The 20,621-nt window shown below is 35.5% G+C and overlaps 1 protein-coding gene across 2 annotated transcripts in view; it reads left to right on the top strand.

Annotated features, from left to right (window-relative positions):
* MDFIC (MyoD family inhibitor domain containing) overlaps positions 1 to 20,621 on the top strand; it is an 86,897-nt gene that overhangs the window by 34,499 nt on the left and 31,777 nt on the right. The window lies entirely within an intron of this gene.

Below are 20,621 nucleotides of genomic sequence, written 5' to 3'. Positions count from 1 at the left end.
TAGATTTGAGTAAAGTTTTTAAGGATGAAAATTATTTTGCCTTTTTTTCTGAAGAATTTTACAAACACCTGCTTCCTTTATCTTCCTTTGACCCTCTGTTCCTGAATTGGAGTAAGCTGTGTTTTTAGTTAAAAATTTCTGGAATAAGCAGCCTTCCAATCGAGTGTTTGTAGACATGTTGGAAATAATGTCTCCTTAACTATCATAGCTAGAGTTTGTTCTTGGCATAAAGCAAAGTCTCTTCTAATAGAGATACAGTTTACCTAAGAGTCATATTAATAAGTAAAAAAAGATCAGCTTTTTGAATAATATATGAATTCATATGGTGTCAGTGGTATCTAGGCATTTGGGACAATACATAATTAGTTTCAATTCCCTTTGAGAGGGAGATGTGGATGTTAAAATAAATTGCTGATGAAGCATATACTTTGGAGAACAGTGTACTTCAAAACTGTGCAATATCAGCTTTTTCTTTCAATGGTGTGGAAATACAGCATAAGACCAAGAAGATTTATTAGGGGAAGCTTTAAGCTATTCTCACTGTATAAAAGTTCATAGTATGCTCATTTAGGAGTTGTTACCAAAACAAAGATAATAACAAATATTATAGGCCTGCTAGGAAAACATTGCTTCTATACAACTTTTGGTACCATTGTAGACAATAAGCCAATAATAATTATTTGCTTGTATCAGAATAATCTGTATCACAATATTTAAACATTTAATAGGACTTGGCCATTTAATTATTAAAAGTTACTCTTTTATTAAAAACTGAGTAATGGACTTACCCCAGAAAAATTGGCACTCACAAAGTAGGAAAACTTATCATTGTGAAATAAATATGTGCTGAGAAAGAGCAGAAGGAACACAGCTTGTAATAATTTGATTTTATTAAGTAAAAGTGAAGAAACTGCCTCTGTGGAAGGAACTATTTTGCTACCAGGAATAAATATTATAAACTAAATTGTTCTTGCAGAATAGAATTCTAATCACTCTCACATTGAGGGAGTTCCTTTATTGGCTTTAGTTTTACTGTGGAAACTAATTAGGATACAATATACACAGTCCGTGTAGCATAAGACCATATGCAAGCACCATATACTCTGGATTTTTTTGGAGACACACAAACAAAATACAATCTCTTATCTTTTGCACAATTCTGTGAAGTCTTTACTCTGAAATTGATGCAGGTTATCATCATTATCTTAAGTATGTTTAAAACTATTTTCCCTAAAATATGGAGCCTATTACTTAGCTAAGGAACTGCCACTCCTCACTTATCACCTTCCTCAGGTTTGCTTATTTTGATAAACATTGGGTTCATGATCAGTTCCATATCCTCATTAAGCCTAGAGGAAATGAGGGGTTTGTTATAATACTGACTGAGAAGAAGTCTTCAATTTTGTTTGTTTATGTTATGACATCTACAGTATTAAAGCAACAATATTTGAATGATACAGTTCACAGAGTACATCCTTTATGTGCAAAAATGACAAATGTGTGGTAGTGTTCATTTTCTGAATTAATTTTTCTTTTTACTAAAAACAAACAAACACAAGACCAACTATCACTTCTTGAGCCTATAAAACAAAATGAGATAAATAAGCTCTCAGAGTCAGAAGCTGCAGCTCTGGCATGACTGGGTAGGTGTGATGACAGCTTGGTCAGTAATAATGACAGATTTTAGTGTCCATGTTAGTATATGAAACACTAAATTACAGTGAATTGAAAAATGGGTGGTTTATAGTCCTAGAATAGTATTTCTCAGAGAGCAAAGAAGACATTAAATCACTTGGGGATGGTTTTATTCTTCTCCCTCTTAATTGAAGGTGTAGTGTCATTTTCACATCTTTGTACGTTAATACAAATGTGAAAATATTTGTGAAAGTTCTCTTGGAAGACAGGTTCATTATCATGTGCATCTCCACTTTTGACATATCTGCATGATATTGTTTTGGCATGCAACATTAAAACTTAGGCTTTTGGAAAATGCCATAAGGAAGTTTCATTATTCAGATAACTTAATTTCAACTTCGAGAGTTTCCAGTCAGTCAGGCCCATTGCAGTCCACTCTAGTGTGCCTGGGGAAATAACTGATGAAATTTCACCACATAATGATTATGTAGGAAGACTTTGGAATAACTGGAGGTGTCAGTGACTGTAGATACAAACATAGAATGGTGCTTCTTAAAAAAAAAATTAAAAAAGAAAGGTCACCTGTTGTAAGCTAATTAGCTTGACTCCCACATTCTAAGTTGACTAGGAATAGTAATAATAATAATGCAACTGGTGGAAAATTGAAAATAAAAGAATGGTTAAAAGTGTACCTTACTCATCAGCCACTCCCTGTTTAATAGGAGCGAGGCTTCTAGTTAAATGCTGTAACGGGGTAGGCAGCATATAATACCAGTGTGTGGTGAAAGACCACACGTACTTAGAGAAGGTGAGGTGTGGAGCTCTGTGATTCAGATTCTAATTCTACTAAAACTACTGATCCTACTAAAACAAGTAAGAGAGGGTGGAAGGTATCACACCTTTTACCCTCTCTTGTTTCTCTAGAAAAGAAGAAAATTTTCATAATTATGTTAATAAATATTATTTAGATGGCTTAGATTCTGAATTACAAGGCCTAATGAAGTGGGTACTTATATTGATTCTTTTCAGATTGTTTTCTAGATATCATGTCATATAAGCATTGTTTTTCTACATGTTGACAATAAATCATGGATCTATACTCTTGTAATTTAAAGATAGGGAAGGTGCTCAGAGATCAGTGTGTTCAACCTCTGTCTTTCTCAATTGACTGATTGAAGCAGAGAGGTAAGTAGCTTGTCCAAGAATACTCAGATAGTGGCAGAGCCAGAGCTGTAACTTTTGAAAATGATCTTTGATTATCAATGAGAATATGTAGTAACCACTTGAAATTTGTAAACCATGATATGGGATTTGAAAGGCTATATTAATAGAAAATAATTACTTGAAATTAATGGGAATTGTTAAGGACTCAGATATATAGAGATTCAATTTACTGTCAAGTTGTCCATTTTGTTCTTCCACAGGGGTTTGCCCTTATGATAAAAACTGTCCTTGGTCATCATTCTAACCTTCCATTTTTCCAGTATTAAAATTACGATTCTCCAGTGAAGTGCAGGAGGCAGGAGACATAAGAGTCTCTGGAGAAGGAGACTTTTGTTGAACCTCACAGGATATTCCTAAAGGATGTGCTCAGACAAATTCTGTGGAGTTGAAAAAGGTTGAGAACTATTGCTAGAGAATTACATGTTTTAATTGACTAAAGGAACCAGATTTACGAAATTAGACTAAAATATAAAGATAGATACAAATCAGACGAATAGTCTCATTTCTAAAATTTGAGCAGATTCATAAGACTGGCAACATGATTCCCTCACAGCCATTCATTTTATTATTAAAGAGCATCAGATCATTCACTGTATTCTCTCTAGCCTAAGAACAATTTTCACTCAATTTCAATATAAATAGGTTTTCAGAGAAATAAATGTGTTTCTTTCTTGGAAAGTAATTAAGGTATAAAATTTTTATAAGTGTTTTCTAATATTCCAAATTGTGGTTGTGTTTTACATTTATATACAGTCGATGGCCCCTATATGTAACTTAGAATAACCTTTTATAGGGAGTGTCTTGGTTTGCAGTAAATATTTAAGCCAATTTCTGGTCAGTTATACTGAGAGTGGTCTTATAAATGAATAATTTATGATGGTAATGGCTTATATGGTAAATAAGCACAATATTTGGAAGAATATTGCTGGGAAAGTTTTATGGAAGTACATTCTGTGATTGTTCCAATGTATTTGTTAATGTTTATCATTTGATTTAGGCAATAAACATACAGTGCAGAGGACAGTGTGTGTATTCTCCGGCCACACTGGTTTCCATCAGGTCAGCAAATATGCTGAGCCCTGTTCTGCTTCAAGGCTTTGCAGGTGTTAATCTGATCTGAGACGCTGTTACTCCTTGTCTTTGTGAGGGCCCTTTCCCTTCAGATCTTTGTTGAAGTGCCATTCATTGCTATACAAACTAAAATATTTCCCCTGGCATTCTCTCTGCCAGTAGTATTTTTATATTAGTTGCCATAATTTAAAACTGGGTATCTATTATTTCTTTGTTTTTGAGGCAAGGTCTGTCAGCCTGTTACCCAGGCTGGAGTGCAGTGGCACAATTATAGATTACTGCAGCCTCAACCTCCTGGGCTCCAGCTGTCTACCAGCCCTAGCCTTCCAAGTAGCTAGGGCTACAGGCAGGTGCCACCATTCCTGGTTAACTTTTTAAAAATTTTTGTAGAGATGGGGTTTTGCTATGTTGCCCGAGCTGATCTTGAATTCATGGCCTCAACTGATCCTCCTGGCTTAGCCTCCCAAAGTGCTGGGATTACAGGTGTGAGCCACTGTGCTGGGCTTTGTTTACTTACAGGTTTAGCGTATTGTTGTTCACCTCTATTTAACTCATATTAGCATTGTGTCTGTTACATAGTAGATAAATGGTAAAAGAATGCATAACATAAAGAAAACATAATTTCATGTATAGTGGATATTTCCATTCCCTGTTTTTCTTCAAGTGCTGAAATCTTTTTATTGTTTCAGTTTTTTTGTTAGCTCCATGTATTATTTATGGGTTTTTGTCTACTGTTGGAATGCCGAGTTACATTTTCTAACCATTGATGAAGTTAATGTGAGGTCTGTGGCGATGAATACATTGGACATTGTCATTTTTCCAACCCATCTGAATTAGAAATAGTAATTGGCCTTATGAGTTATGTGCAGGAGATGGTTATGGTGGTTTGGAAGAGGCAGACACTTGCTACAGGTTTCAAAAATTATCAGGGTTAAGCAGAATAAGTCAGATTACATCAGGGAAGTGCAGAGAAATGCAATTGCATTGTTTTTTTAAAAACTTGCTTTTCTAGGTAAGCAATATGTACTTATTCAGATTTTTTTTTTTTTTTTTTTTTGAGACAGAGTTTTGCTCTTATCACCCAGGCTGGAGTGCAATGGTGTGATCTTGGCTCACCGCAACCTCCGCCTCCTGGGTTCAAGCAATTCTCCTGTCTCAGCCTCCCGAGTACCTGGGACTACAGGCTGTGCCACCATGCCCAGCTAATTTTTGTATTTTTAGTAGAGACGGGGTTTCACCATGTTGACCAGGATGATCTTGATCTCTTGACCTACTGATCCACCTGCCTCAGCCTCCCAAAGTGCTGGGATTACAGGCATGAGCCACCGCGCCCGGCCCCTATTCAGATTTTATTTAAACATTGAAATGGGGAACTATTTCAATAATGTTCTTATTGAACATTATTGCTTCTTTCTATTCTTACTGTACGTCATTTTTCTATGTGGCCACTGTTCTCAGTGCTGGATCAGAAGAATAGCACTGTATGTATGTGGATTTCCATATGTCATTTATTAAATGTTTGTTGAGTGACTATATGAATGAAGGAGTGGAATGTTTCTTGCTATGGACAAGCATATCATTTGGGGGAGAGGACACACCTTTAAACAAATTTTGCTCTAGATACAGAGTAGGAAGCCACAAGGTTCCCAGGGGAACCATTTAGCAAAGGCAGATAGTAGATGACATTTGACCTTGGTGCTCATGTAAGACTAGGACGTAGTGAAGGGCATTCCAAGGACAGGAGTAGTAGGTGCAAGGCCTGGAGGCCTGGAAAGATCATGATATCTTTGGGAATTAGGAGAAATTCAGTGTAGCTAGAGCATGGGAAAATAAGATAAAAAAATGGGATGGGAGTTTGGAGCAATACTGTGAAGGATTTGGAAGAACCTACTGAGTTGTGATTTTATCCTGGAGATGAGCACATACTGGAGCTTTCATCTAGCACATTAGTATAAACAAGTTTTGTTTGTTTTGGTTTTATTTTTTAGAGATATACTTTTGGTAGTGAAATGGAAGATAGGCTGGAAGAGAAAATCTGAGGGCTGGGAGTTCGGGTTAGGAGACCAAGATAACCTGGACAAGAGATGGTGAAGACTTAAACTGATCTTGGCAAGGAAGATGGGGTGGAAAAGATGGATTATGGAACACAGTTGACATTTGAGAGGTATTTGTGTGCAAGGCACATAGCAAGGGCTCACTCATTCAGTCAGTGGCAGGTGGTGGGGAATGAGCAGAGACAGGCCAGTTTTGTAATCTAGGAGAGTTTTCGAGATGTATTGCCTCTCTGACACCTATTAACTAGCACAGAGTTTTCTGGATTTATTAGGTGTTCAATGAAAGTTTATAATATGAGAAAAAGTAATCTTTTCTTTATCTCTCATTTGGTTGTATCTTTCCCTATTTTATTATTTCATTTTTCTTACATTTTACCCTTGTATTCTGACACTGTTTTTTAGTTTTGCTTTTGTTTTCCCCTAGAAGAGTACTTCAGTTAAAATGTATTACATACAAAATAGAATAACATCACCTCCGTGCCGTGTTGCTTCAGGTTACAATTTTTCTATATATGTACAGTATGCCAACAGGATGCTGTTTCTAGAGACAACATTTAAAACCCGAATCTCTAGATTTCTTTAAGTTGACTTTAGTGTTTCACATATTTGCCAGATGCTATTGTCATTGAAAATAAGCATTGATTAAATTTCAGGATTTCATTAATGAAAGCAATCTTTTGAGCAAATTTAGAAAATCAATTTAGTTTTAGTAGGCTATATTATTTATTTGACGTAGCAAAATTAGTTCTTCATAATGTCAAAGATAACAGTTAGTGTTTTACATTATCAAAGTAAATTCCCAAAGGTAAAGAATGATTTGTGAGTGCCACTGGGCTTGGCTGTGCTGAAACTGTGAGCCTGTTGTTACTTCTATTTTACGACTGGGAAAGTCTGTGCTCATTATGCTCCCTCTAATGTCCTAGTCAGGAAAAAAGAAAAAGAAAAAAGAAAAACCACCACCAAACTGGATGTTGTCATTTTAATATGGTTTTATTTTTTCTATCCTCAAGACGAAACCACCAAGATAACATTTTCGAAGCACCCACCTGCACTTCAGGCTGATGAGACTTAGTGGAAGGTGTCATCATGGAATTTTACAACCCACAGTCACATGACTATGGCTCCCACCAAGAAAATATCAAAAAGAACAGGTTGTTTGTGTCACCAAACACTATAATAAAAGAATAAAATAACATTTACAGAATAATAATTTATACTGGAGCAATAGTTTAAAATCTGGTTGTATATCAAGATCAATTGAAAGCTTTTTTCAAATATTGTTTCCAGGATCCACTGCCTGGAAGGTTTTGATCCGGCAGGACAGGGTTAGGTCCCCAGAGTGTATGTCGAAGTTGTATCTGGGAAGCATGGTTAGTAGCGATAGGACAATTTAGAGGACAGACTATTCTAGGAGATTGTTAATGGACAGAATTTAGCTTCTCAGTTATGTTAAGGGATGAAGGTGCTAATATTCAGCCATTCAAAAAAGTACTGGATTTTTTTTTTAATTAAATCTACCTACTTAAAGCAAATATGTAAAATGTTCAGATTTTTTAAGTTCTGGCAAATTTCTCGGTGTTGTATATTATTCCCAATACTTTTCTTTTTAAAAATTTTTTAACAAATGTTAATGCAGTTGAAATTACTTGTTGCTCTCTGAACATTTGCCTTCTTTCTTAAGAGAGTAAAGATTTTGTTCAGATGTATGAAAGTCAGAGGAAAAGATTTTGATTAATTACAGCTAGTCACAGTCATCCTGTTCCCCTTGCCAGTGATTGGCTTGGGAGTCAGCCTGTGACTCTGTGCTGACCAACGAGATGCGAGAGGAAATCTCCTGGAGGGTTTCTGGGAAAGAGCTTTTAAATATTTTTAGAAAAAGACACTAAGGGAGAATGCCCCCTTTTTTCAAGGCTTGATGTCATTCTTTGATGAAATGCTTGAAGCTGCATCACAGACTCATTCATAACTATGAGGGCAACAGTCGATGAGAAAGTTGATATGCTGGAGATGACTGTAAAGATATAGAACCTGTGTCTTTCATAATATAAAGATGTGAAATTAATAATACTAGAGCTGCCCTATTTTCGGATTTCCTGTTATGTAAAATGATAAATATTTGTAAGTTTTAAGAGGGCCAAGTCTTTACAAGATTGTTCATTGCAATGTCCCTTATTCCTAGAACGGTGCCTGGTGCCATAGTATATAAAACAAATATTTTATAATGATGTATTTAAGTCAATTTACAGCCAAAGTTACCTTGAGAGATTTAGTAGATTTTAATTGCACAATTAGAGGAAAAATATTTGTGTAAATAGTCTCAATCATATTAATTTTTTTTCTTTTCTTTTTATTCTTTTGACTAAGTCTCTCTTTGTTGCTCCGGTTGGAGTGGTGCAGTCTCAACTTACTGCAGCCTAGACCTCCCAGTCTCAAGCGATTCTGCCACCTTAGCCTCTCGAGTAGAAGAGACCACAGGCACATGCCACCATGCCCAGCTCATTTAAAAAAGACAGGGTCTTGCTGTGTTATCCAGGCTGGTGTCAACCTTGTGGGCTCAAGAGATCCTCCTGCCTCAGCCTACCAAAGTGCTTGAATGACAGGCCTGAGCCACCATGCCCAGCCTTAATCATGTTAAAATCTTAAAATGTGGATAATGAGTTTGTCTCTTTATGCCATTTACAGGTGCTTATATGTGTCTTTGAGACAGAGTCTCATTCTGTTGCCCAGGCTGGAGTGCAATGGCGTGATTTTGGCACACTGCAACCTTCGCCTCCCGGGTTCAACTGATTCTCTTGCCTCAGCTTCCTGAGTAGCTGGGATTACAGGCGCCTGCCACCATGCTTAGCTAATTTTTGTATTTTTAGTAGAGATGGGTTTCACCATGTTGGCCGGGCTGGTTACGAACTCCTGACCTCAAATGATCCACCTGCCTTAGCCTTCCAAAGGGCTGGGACTGTAGGCATGAGCCACCATACCTGACCTGCAGATGCTTATATTTTACGTAACATTTTATTCCCAGAGAGTTTAAAATTGTCTTGCTACTTTGATAAAGACAAAATCTAAAATTCATACTCCCCGAATCATGCTCCAAAAAATTAAAACATGGGCAAGATTTTAATCTCAGGAGAAAACAAATGAGCACAATGAGAAAATAGTGTCATTTTTACTTATTAATTTACATGGTAAAATTTTTCATTATGTTTAAGCTATAATCTTTGACATATAAAAAATTTAAAATTCATATATGTGAATCTGCTTCTGCAGGTTTGAAAACTTTTGTTGCGTAATTTATCTGAATATTTTTGTTTGATTAGGTGGGATAAGCAGTGTGTTCATTATTTCTTTACGGAGGAAACTCCCCAGGATTTTCTATATGGTTTGGACCAGCTAATTAGCCCCATCCTAGTTTTTTTCCTAAGCCAATTCTTAGAACTCCGCTTGCATTCCTAAATTATCAACTTATGTCAGAGTCTCATCTATAATGAGAACTGTTATTAGAATTAAAGCCAAAGATTTCCTTTTCTCAGGCTGCATTTTAAGGGAACTTATGGAAGGCTTCTAGTGACAGCTGCTCACCAATGAACTTCAAGGGCTATCAGCACTACTATTAAAGCTTTGGAAATGTATAATAATAGAATTGATTTCCTTCTGATTTACCTTGTGTATACTACCAGAAATTAATTTACTTTTGTAAATGTTCAGTTAGCAATCTGTATGTTCCTCTACCTAATTCCATATTTCTGACTGGAACCTCATTTGCATACCCACTGCCGTAATCTCAAGGATATGCTAGTTTCACTTGTATATTAAGTTGGGTTTGCTTTTATTACAAGGAGGAAAAAAAAAACTTTTAGATACATAATTTGACTTTGACTTTTCTAACGCTGTTTTCAAAAAGGTTACTTAACTAGTATTTTTGATACATTTCTCCACACATAGTATGATATCTGTAACTGAATCTCTAATTCCCTTGTTACAGCAGAGTGAATTTCTTGAATCCTTGCTACAGTTCCACCATCCTCATATTATGCTTTTACAGCAATTCCCTAGACTCATGAAGGTGAAGGATGAAGTTTATAATGGTATTGAATACCAAACTGTTGCTTGATTTATTCAGGAAGGTTGTTATATTCTGGGATCAAGTGACAGCTTAAAAGCTAGTATAATTCATCATCATCAGTTAATTTTCACTGGGTGTCCACTGGGTGCTGAACAACGTACAAGGCTCTTTGTCAGCATACGTGTCTGATAAGGTTGATGGAATTCTAAGAATATAGGATCTTGTCCTTAAGGAACTCTATATAATCAAGGCAAGTCAGCAAATGCTCAGTATTGTCAAACTGTGTGCACAAAATGCAGACAATTAAAAATACTTTATTTTTGTGAAAGGTTTATGTCAGTAAGTTGAGGTCCCAGACTCAGTAACTTTACTACTACCAGAAGAAAGGGGTCATGTTGGAGAGACCAAGAGAAGTTATCTACTATGGTCTTGTTTTCGGCTGATCAGCACACAGGTGTGTGTGTGTGTAAACATGCAGATAATGTCACAATGTTTCCACTTAGTGAGATACAGCGATCCCTCACACAAACATACATGTACTTCTTTCCCTAATGAGAGACAAATCAAGGTCACACCCAGATGAAGCATCTAGAGCTAGTGTCATCTGATTCTGCAGACCTCTAGGTAATGTTTGTTACTCCTCTGAAGTAATTCAGAAATCTGACCTAAATCAGATTTGGATGGAACCCTTCTTGATCTTCCAACATATGGCTTAAAACATGATCTGAATAGACAGATTGTAGGACAGCCACAGTGCAAACTCTGAAGTACAGTGCTGGTCTAGGGAATCCATTGTATTTCCCTGGCCAGGGCTGGTACAGAAGCTGATATGGCCAGGGACTATCATAAGCATCTTGCTGTTGAGTTTCTTCCCTAATCTTGGTCTGGGTTCTGTCACAGTGGATTTGTTTACTGCAGGATTATCTGCCAAGAAGATTCCCCTTGTTTGGTGCCCTTCATAGCCATCTCTGAGAAGGGGTTCAGGGAGGATTCCCTTGGAGGAGCCTCAGCAGTGCTTTCCTTGTTGGTAACAAGGACTCGGATTCAGATTGCCTTAGGGTGGAACAGTCATAAGCCTTTATTTGCTAGGCTAGGGACGTTTCTAGCAATACAGTTTCTTTATGAGTTTTGTTGATTGCTTATCTATCCTTATTTTTTGGAGGTAGCAGTAGAAGACTTCATTTTCTGGCTACTGGCTCCAAATTTGTGTCAAATAATGATCTTTGACTCAGGTCCCTTGCTTCACCACTTTTGTTTTTGGGCTCTGGGCTCTCCATAGCTTCTTTAGCATCAATTTAATAGCTTCCTGTCACTAGCGCTACTTCTGTGAGTGGTGAGGCTTGACCTGGATTGCTGCACCTTCCCCAGAATTTACCCCTTGTGAATGAATTAGCTGAATGACTTAAGGGCAGTGAGTGGGGGAGGCACTTGTGTGAGCCTGGGGTTTCAGTCTTCAACAGCTCAATCTCCTCCCTAATATTTCCTGTTCCATTTTCCAGCACTTCAGTCAGCACACTAAATTCAAATTGTAACAAGTAACTTGGCTGCTGAAATTCAGCTAACATGTATATGATTATCTTAACTTTAGTGGTCCCAGATCCCTGACTACCAAGACTGTTGCTTAGTTTGTACATGTGTGAATTGCACAAAGGCAAGTGGGGACTGAACTCTAGTTCTTCCTGTACTCACCAGTACCTGAACCACACCAAGCATGATTTTTGGAAATGTGTCTATACAGAGGAGAGGACCTTTTTAAGTTTACACAATAACAAATTTATTTACATGTTGCTGGCTCTGGCTGTATTACCTGTAAGTAAAAAACAGCTTTTAATAAAGCTGTCTACTTTTTCTAGTTGGCTTTTACTTCAGCTAGTTAGAATGAAGTTTATTGTTTTGTTGTAGATACTTCTAAAGGCCTTAAGAAATCTAACATACCAATAAATGGGCAGTTTTCTGCGGAATACCCTGAAGCTCCAGTCTTAGCATACACATTCCAAGAACTGATGAGACTTCTATTAACCAACCACTTAGCTGCTCTTTAATATTAAGTGATGGTTTTTCAGGTTAGGATGGAGTGATCCCATTGTTTGCATTCTTGCCTTTATTTAGCTAGCTTCACATTTCAACAATCGATTTCTGATACAGGTGTTCTTATTAGGTCAGAATTATTGGTTTCAAAGTTTTTTATTTATATTTTTGTCTTATCAGACAGCCTGAATCACACAGAGGAGGCTAAAGATATCCAAAGGCAGGGCTGGGTCTGGGACCTGTATCAGAAAGCTGATCTGCATTATCCAAGTTTCTCAATATGCATATTGAGTTGAAACCTAAGAGTGCTGCATGCTTCTTAATGGGAGGTCTTCTTGCATGCTTTGTGGCCTCTAATGCTTGCTTTTATCCTCAGATGAATGACAAATTTGGCTTTACATCAGGCCAGCTATTGCACGTCATAATTTCTAGTTAACGTCTCTGGATAACAAGCATTGGAGACAAACTATACTAGGAAGGAATATAGTGTATATATTTGTTTTCTTCATTGGTTTGCTATCTGGGGATGTTTTGGTAAAACATGCAGATCTTAAAAGAAAATGATGAGTATTCTCTTTAAAACCATTTATGTTTGGTTTACTTTACTATCACATCATAATTTTTCTGAAAAATGAAAGAAAATATTTGTATATTACCTTGAAAAATGTTTGTTTTCCAAAAGGTTCTGGGCTGATTTACAGAAAAAAAAAAAAAAAAAAAAAAAAAAAAAACAACTAATAACACAGAATAAAAAAACTCAAAAGACAAAAAGTAAATCAGGAAGAAATGGGGAAATTTATGTAGAGGAGAATAAGGAAAGGGAAAGACAAGGGTAAGGGGCTGGGAAGGTTGGCCTCCCCATGTATAAGAGGATCTGCTATTTCTCTCATTCGCAAGTGAAGGTCCTAATGTGTGGGAGGGAGGGAGTGTTTAGGGTAAGGGGTGAAGTAACTTTTGCAAGACGGAACTGGGAAATTCTGTCTCTAGCATTCAAACTCTGGTTTGTCTTGTTCAAAATCTACAGGTTTACCACTGTTTATCGTTGCCAATATCTTGTTTGAGAAAAGCTTATAAATTATTCCAGATACAAAGGTGACCAACTCATCCTGGATTGCCTGGGACAGACCTGGTTTTAAAACTAAACATTCTTCATTCAAGGAAGCCCCACTCCACTCCACCACCCACTTAGTCCTGAGTAAACTGGGATGGTTGGGCAACCCTATTTGATATCCTCCTAGGCATGATTAGGATGGAAATTTGGTAAAATTGTAAATAATGGTCTTCAAATGGCAAGGTAGGTGGGATATTTTTTCTTCAAAACTACATGATATCAGGCTGGCATGGTGGCTCACGCCTGTAATCCCAGCACTTTGGGAGGCCAAGGCGGGTGGGTCACGAGGTCAGGAATTCGAGACTAGCCCGACCAACATGGTGAAACCCCTTCTCTACTAAATATACAGATATTAGCCAGTCATGGTGGCATACGCCTGTAATTTCACCTACTCAGGAGGTTAAGGCAGGAGGATCTCTTGAACCTGGGAGAAGGAGGTTGCAGTGAACTGAGATCACTCCACTGTACTCCAGCCTGGGTGACAGAGCAAGACTCCTTCTTAAAAAACAAAGCAAAAACAAAACAGAAAAACAAAAAACTACATTATATCATTATCATACCTCATTAATATTTAGACCTTGCATTGTAAAGATTGTCAACTTTCTTTTTCTTTTTCTCTTTTCTTTTTTTATTTCTTAAGACAGGATCTCCCTCTGTTACTCAGGCTGGAGTGCAGTGGTCTGATCATGGTTCACTGTAACCTCGCCTTCCTGAGCTCGAACCACCTTCCTAACTTAGTGTCCTGAGTAGCTGGGACTACAGACATGGGCCATCACACCCGGCTAATTTTTTTTAATTTTTCGTAGAAGCAAGAGTTTCACTATGTTGCTCTGACTGATCTCCAACTCCTGGGCTCAAGTAATCCTCCCACCTCAGCCTCCCAAAGCACTGGGCTCTGCGCCCGGTTCAGATTGCCTATTTTCTAAGATCCACTGTAGCTGTGGATTAAGCAGCATTCTTTCTACTGCTATTAAGAGCTTGTTTATATATTACTAATAGATTGATTATATTTGTAGCTGATCATCATTTAAACATTTATTTCTTGTGAAATTTGACATATTTTGAGTCATTTGGGCAAAGGGCAGTTTATGTATCATAGATATATATTATATGTATGAATATGTATGTATATATGAATATATGTGTATATATGAATATGTATATATGAATATATGTGTGTGTGTGTATATATATATATTCACAGTACATAGTTGTTAATAGGCCTTGATAGGTGCTATTAATGTTTTACAGAGTCCCAACATTAATTCTGTAGCTTAAATAGGATAAAAGTGAATTCCTTATGGAACAGTAGGAAATGAGCACTGCAGGTCAGTGAGAGAGGCTCCCCTCCTTGCTGCCATGCAGATTCTTTTTGTTTTTTTCTCTCCAGCATCCCTTAAGAGATTTCACTCAACTGTGGTCAAAACTGGTTTGCTGCCAACTGCAAAAAAGAAAGTAGAGAGGGCACACCCAGGTTTTAAAGCCCAGTCCTAAAAGTGGCAGAAATAATTCCAGCCCTCATTCCTTTAGAGAGAACATGGCTACATAGCCAAACCTAACTGCAAGGAAAAACTGGGAAATGGGACTAGCCATGTACTTAGGACAATTGGGAAAATTAATTTGAAGAAGAGTCTGTCACTCCATATATTATTTAAATCTGTTTAAGTACTCTCTAAATGTTCTTTATGAAATGCAAAAAAATTATTGCCTCTCTAAACAACCTCTAAAGTTTTATCCTTTCTTTGGTGAGGGTGGGGTTCTACTTCCTGTTGTCATCTGGAGTTGTACTGCCTGTTGACGTCTGCAGATTTATTTTGCAATCATTAAAACTGAACTAATGTTAAAAATTCTGTAAGATATGATATAATCATAAAATAATTGCCTCCTATGCGAGTTCCCAGCCACGTCGTTACAGAATTTGACTGGGATCCTTAAATTGATCAATGATCCAGAAAATGTCAGGATCCCAATATGTATTTCAGTATGTTAAATATATACATCAAATAAAATTAAGATGGAAAATATGATCTCATAAAAGAGTCCAGAAGCTCAAGAGGTAAAGGAAAAAAGAAAAAATTTAGAAGGCCCTTTCAGGGGAACTAAAGAAACAGATACTGAAAGTGCCAGGAGCTTCTAGACTATGTCAATATTAGGATATGGGGTCCATACACGGTGTCCATATTGAGAAATATTTGGATCAACTTGATGAAAAAAGCTGGGGGTTAGGATGTTAATTTTGGTTGATTTTAGCCTAAATTCACATTATATAGCAATATAAAAGATAGTTTTATCATATGAGTGCATATTGAAGTAACTTCATTTTCCATTAAAGCTGTTGTTGTGTATATATATATGCTTATTATATATATCATATTTGATATATATTACATATATATATCCTCCACTATCTGTATGTGTGTATATTTGTCCCATTGTGACCATGGCGTGGCAAGGTTCTGGGTACCAGATAAGGCTTTGTTGCTATCCCTGAGGAAAGTCATTTAGTTTTACAGCAAGTCATTTTCCCCCTTCATATTCTACATTGCACGTTTTGTTACTGACAATTTTACATCCTGAGCATTTAATTTTGATTTTTTTATGTGTACAACAACCATTTAAACTGAATAGCATGAGAATTCTTTTGTAATCTTATTAAATCTGACTTGTGTAAGGAGACCAGTAGCTGAAGATGATTTGCACATGCTAATAGATTATACGTTATAGCAAAATGTTGCTTTATATTGCTACTCCAGCAGCTTTGGTTTCAAGCATAGTTATTACTAGCTACAATATCACCAATTTTAAAAAATGTATATCAAAAGAAGTTCATGCTATTGACTCATTTACTCCCATATTTATTATTCTTATTGAAAATCGCTAGACCTAATTCTATTGGTTTCCTTCCTGATTGAAAACATTTGAACCTAGAAAGCACAGTATTTCTTAAGACATTTGTAACTATTCATTATAGATATTAAAATTACAATCATGCTGCATTGTGTCAGCAATGATTATTTTTTTCCAAATTTTTACACATATGGTAAGCGGGTGACCAATGCTATCCAGGTTTGAAGATGCTGAATGTTCTTATAAGTGGTATTTGAAATTTTGATGTGTATTGCATTCATTACCGAATATCAAGAATACATGGTTTTTTTTTTTTTTTTTGCTAGTATTATAGAGTAAATTTAAAATAGGATCTTTTGTAGAAGCACCCATCCTGTTTAGAATGATATAACAGATGCTGAATGTTCACATATCAAACAAAATGCCAGCTTTCTGTAGAAAAGAGGTGTCAAAAAGTTTCTTTGTACCTTTAACGCATGTGATTATGTAGTACAAAATGCAGAGTTTGTAAAATTTCTTGAATATACAGGCAAAAAAATGAATAATTCAGAACAACTCATAAGTTCTACATTCTATTGTCCCTTTATAACGCAGGCAGAAGATAGCAGTGCGCTCCCAATAGAGCTGAATTTGCACAAGTTACACCTCTGAAAATGCCAGATGGTCTATGGTCTACTTTTGAGAGCTGTCATATATGTAAAGATTTGAAAAAAGAAAGACAGCTGAATGAGAGCAGTGGATCATTAAAGGGAGAGCGAGGGTCCCTAGGCATCACTTGTGTTTTAAGAAGCATTGTGTCGTTTCCATATTAGCGTGCTTTTTTTTTTTTTTTAAAGCCATACACAACTTTGACACAATAAGGAGGAAATCTGTTTAAAGTCAAGTGGTTGTGGTTTAATTGGTCAGGCATTTTTGTTCTTTATTTGAAAATAAAATCATGTTTGCTACTTGGTTTTAACTGTAATTTTACCATAATTCAAGTCATACCTATAAACAGTTATCAATAAAGTTAAATTTAATTTTTGTTGAGATAGTTAATGTATTTAAGGCTTACCCAGTTTTGATTTGACTTACGTACTACACACACCTGGCAAAATTATTCAACTAAGAAATTGTTTTAATTTAAAAAAAGTTGGAGTAAAGGGATAATACTTGGTTATCTGATTATAATCCAATCTATAGTGAAAATAATTCGGTGACAGTGAAACAAAAATAATATACTATTACTTGTCTGCCAACAGATATGGATATCATTTTGAAGACTGAGATATAGATAAATCATTAAGAATGCATGAGACTAGCACCCCAGCCATACCTAGTAATTTGCAAATAGTCAATTTTGATATCAGAAAAATGTCAAATATGTTAATTTTAGAATTTGGTAGCAGGATACAAGTGTCTTTCACCACTCTTTATTTATTGAAAATGTTTATTACATAGTAATTCTAAATTTATTTTGGATTATGAAATTTGACAGGACGTTTTTGAATGACAAGAAGTCTCCTCAGCATTGGTCAATGACATTTCAGCTTAAGCTCTCAGATTGCTTGAATTATTCTTTTCAGAGGAAAAAGTGGCCCAAAACATTCATTTATTTGGTGAGATTATTAGAAAGAGCTCTGAAAAGAACGCTAAATTAGGTTTAACTGTTTTTTTTTTTTAATCTTGGCATCTTTTTACATAGATATACATAACTAGCTTTATGTCCAATAGCAGTCATTAGAATGTCATTCTAGTTTATACAGGAAGTTACAGAAGCAGCAAATTAATATTTAAATCCAACGATTGCACACCGATAAGAAATAGATCTCCCTTTAGAGATGCTTTGTAGATTTTAGTTATAAGAAGGGCATATATAATTGCTAAACAGATGTTTACTTTTAGACTATTATTCCTCTTTATCACTAAATAACTGAAAAACTATAACAGGATTTTCTATATTTTTATAAATCAGATAATGTTAATAGACTTGGTATGAAAGTATGCACTTAAATAAAATAATCCATCATTTTTCTTGAAATATGCTTATAAATGAGTAGAATGTTTTGATATGTTACGATATTTTTCTTTATAGTACATAGGATGTATGAACAAAACTTTAAATAAACAATGGCTTACTAAAGACTTAGTCAGATGCAAACGGTCTTATTTTTTTCTGAAAAATGTTTCAAGTCCTATCTAATCCCCATACTAAAGATAATAAGTTCTCTTTAGCACATTTATCAACCCCATGTATAACTGTTAAGGTTTACTGCAATACCTTTTCCAAGTGGAACAATTCTTCATAGTCTTATGTAATTTGCATTTCATAATTGCTCATAATCGTGAACAGAAAAAAAGACTAATTAAAACAGCAAGTTTTAGATTTTGAAATTCCAGGAAATTATACCACAGTAAAATTTTCACAATAATTTTTTGTTGTTGTTGCTGGTGATTTTGCTGAAAAGCTGTCATTTATAGCTTTCCTTAAAATTTATACAGTGAAGGTAAATGATTTTAATAGTAACCTTATTACTTAACCAATGTAAATAGATAACTTTTGGGGGGCCATCAGGGCTTTTAGCTGCAAAAATCTTGACTAATTTAAATAGAAAATAAATTTATTAGCAGGACACAGATGCTCCCAGAGTTATACAGACAAGGATCACGTCCATCCATTTAGTAGGGCTTTTCTATTGAAAATCCCACTGCTATAGCACTGGGCCACTGTTTTGCTAGGAGGTGGACACCATAACTTGTCCCTCACTGCCAAAGTCAACAAATACCTCTTCATTGCCTGTGTTGAGAGACTCCACCACCCTGGTGTGGCTAACAGCTTGCATCGATCACTTCCAAATGCAAGCCATGCTTATGTTCAGTAGAACTTAGGTCACATCCTTGTCCTCTAGTTCCAGAGTAGCCTAGGGATGTCATAGAGGAATTTACCTAACCCCATGAGTGTGACCAGAAATGCCGGACACCACAACACAACACAACACAACACAACATAACACTTGAATATTCACCCCATTTGTTTTATGATTCATTGGCTAAAGAATCATATTTGTTTGTGCTTATGCTATTAAAACAGTCTTGTCCATTTTCACGTTAAATAAATGTTTTGTCTTTTCTATATAGGCATTTATTAAACTTGGAATTTACATGTACCAATTATATTAATTACGTGATACCCAAATTGTATTGTTAATTATATAAATATTATATTTATATATTTAATATATAATGTATATAATATATAAATATTATTAGATATGTATATAATTAACATAATTATGCTATATATTAATATAAACAACCTATGTTGTATCTTGCTATATTAATATTTATGTCAATATTAATATTATTTAATTATATTTATTGATACAATACATAAATTAATTATACATATTAATTACACCCAAATTTGTAGGTGTGTGCATGTCTGCCTAACATTAATATATGAGTCCCATGTTTGGGGCTCAATAATTTCATAAGCTTCATTGGCTTATATGTCTCTGCTTTATCCAATGCCACACTGCTTTAGGTACTGTAATATAAATATCTCATAAGTCAAATCCCACAACACTCTTTTCCTTTTTAAAATTTCCTTGGTGTTTCTTGATTACTGTTCCATCTAAATATTTGGATCAGCTTGTCAAATTCCAAAACAGGCGTGTTGGAAGTGTTATGGAACTGGCATTAAATAATAAATTGGGGAGAATTAACATAAATAACATTTATACTCTCTCCACTTATTTGAGTTTCTTTTATGCCTTTCAGTCGTGTTTTGTAATTTTTGCCATAAAACCTCTGCCCATTTTTTTCTAGTTTAATTCCAAGATACATATAGTGTCTTTTGTTTGTTCGTTGGCTTATTCTTTCTTTTTTTGCTATTGTGAAGAGTTGTTTGGCTTGTGTCTTTGTTAATTGGTTATACTATTTCCATATAGGAGCATTGTTGATTTTATATGGTTCTTCGTGTATCAATCTCGCTAAATTTTTGGACTTTCAGTATTTATAGTCTCTTAGATTATCCCCAGAACATTCAAATCTGTGCATATCTCAAAAATTTTGTTTATTCTGGTCTAGAAGTCGGACGTATTAAATTTCTTTGTCTTGTTTACTGCCTGTACTATGATCTCCTATGTAATGTTGTGTAAGTTGTGTAAAGGTAGACATTCTTTGCTGATTCCTGACCTCAGGGAGTATGTCTAAGGTCCTGACATTTAATTTTGGTAGATATGTTTTATTTAAAAAAATAGCTTATATTCCTAACTTTTCATAACTGGTTTGTTTAAAAATCAAATTAAAGAATAAATATGGAAAATATTTTCTTCTGCAGGATTTACAATGGGATTTTTAAAGAAAGCACTGTATATCTCTTTGTATTGCCCAGCTTTGAATACCAGAACTTATCATTTCTTTCCTTTTATTTGAAAAAACAACTGAGTTGCTTATTAGTTATAGTAGTATTAAGATAACACTGTTGTGTCTATTGCACAAAGAAGGCCCAGCACATAGAAAACAATCAGTGTTCTCTGAATAAGAACCACCCAAAACAGTATTTCTCTGCTCTACTTTTTATATCCTTGTACAAACCCACTTTTGATGA

This window comes from Sapajus apella, unplaced genomic scaffold (assembly GCF_009761245.1).
Source record: "Sapajus apella isolate SASKATOON/1434 unplaced genomic scaffold, GSC_monkey_1.0 scaffold7, whole genome shotgun sequence".
Classification (NCBI taxonomy): Eukaryota; Metazoa; Chordata; class Mammalia; order Primates; family Cebidae; genus Sapajus; species Sapajus apella.
The sequence above is the reverse complement of the archived record's forward strand: the minus strand, read 5'-3'. Positions and strand labels throughout refer to the sequence as shown.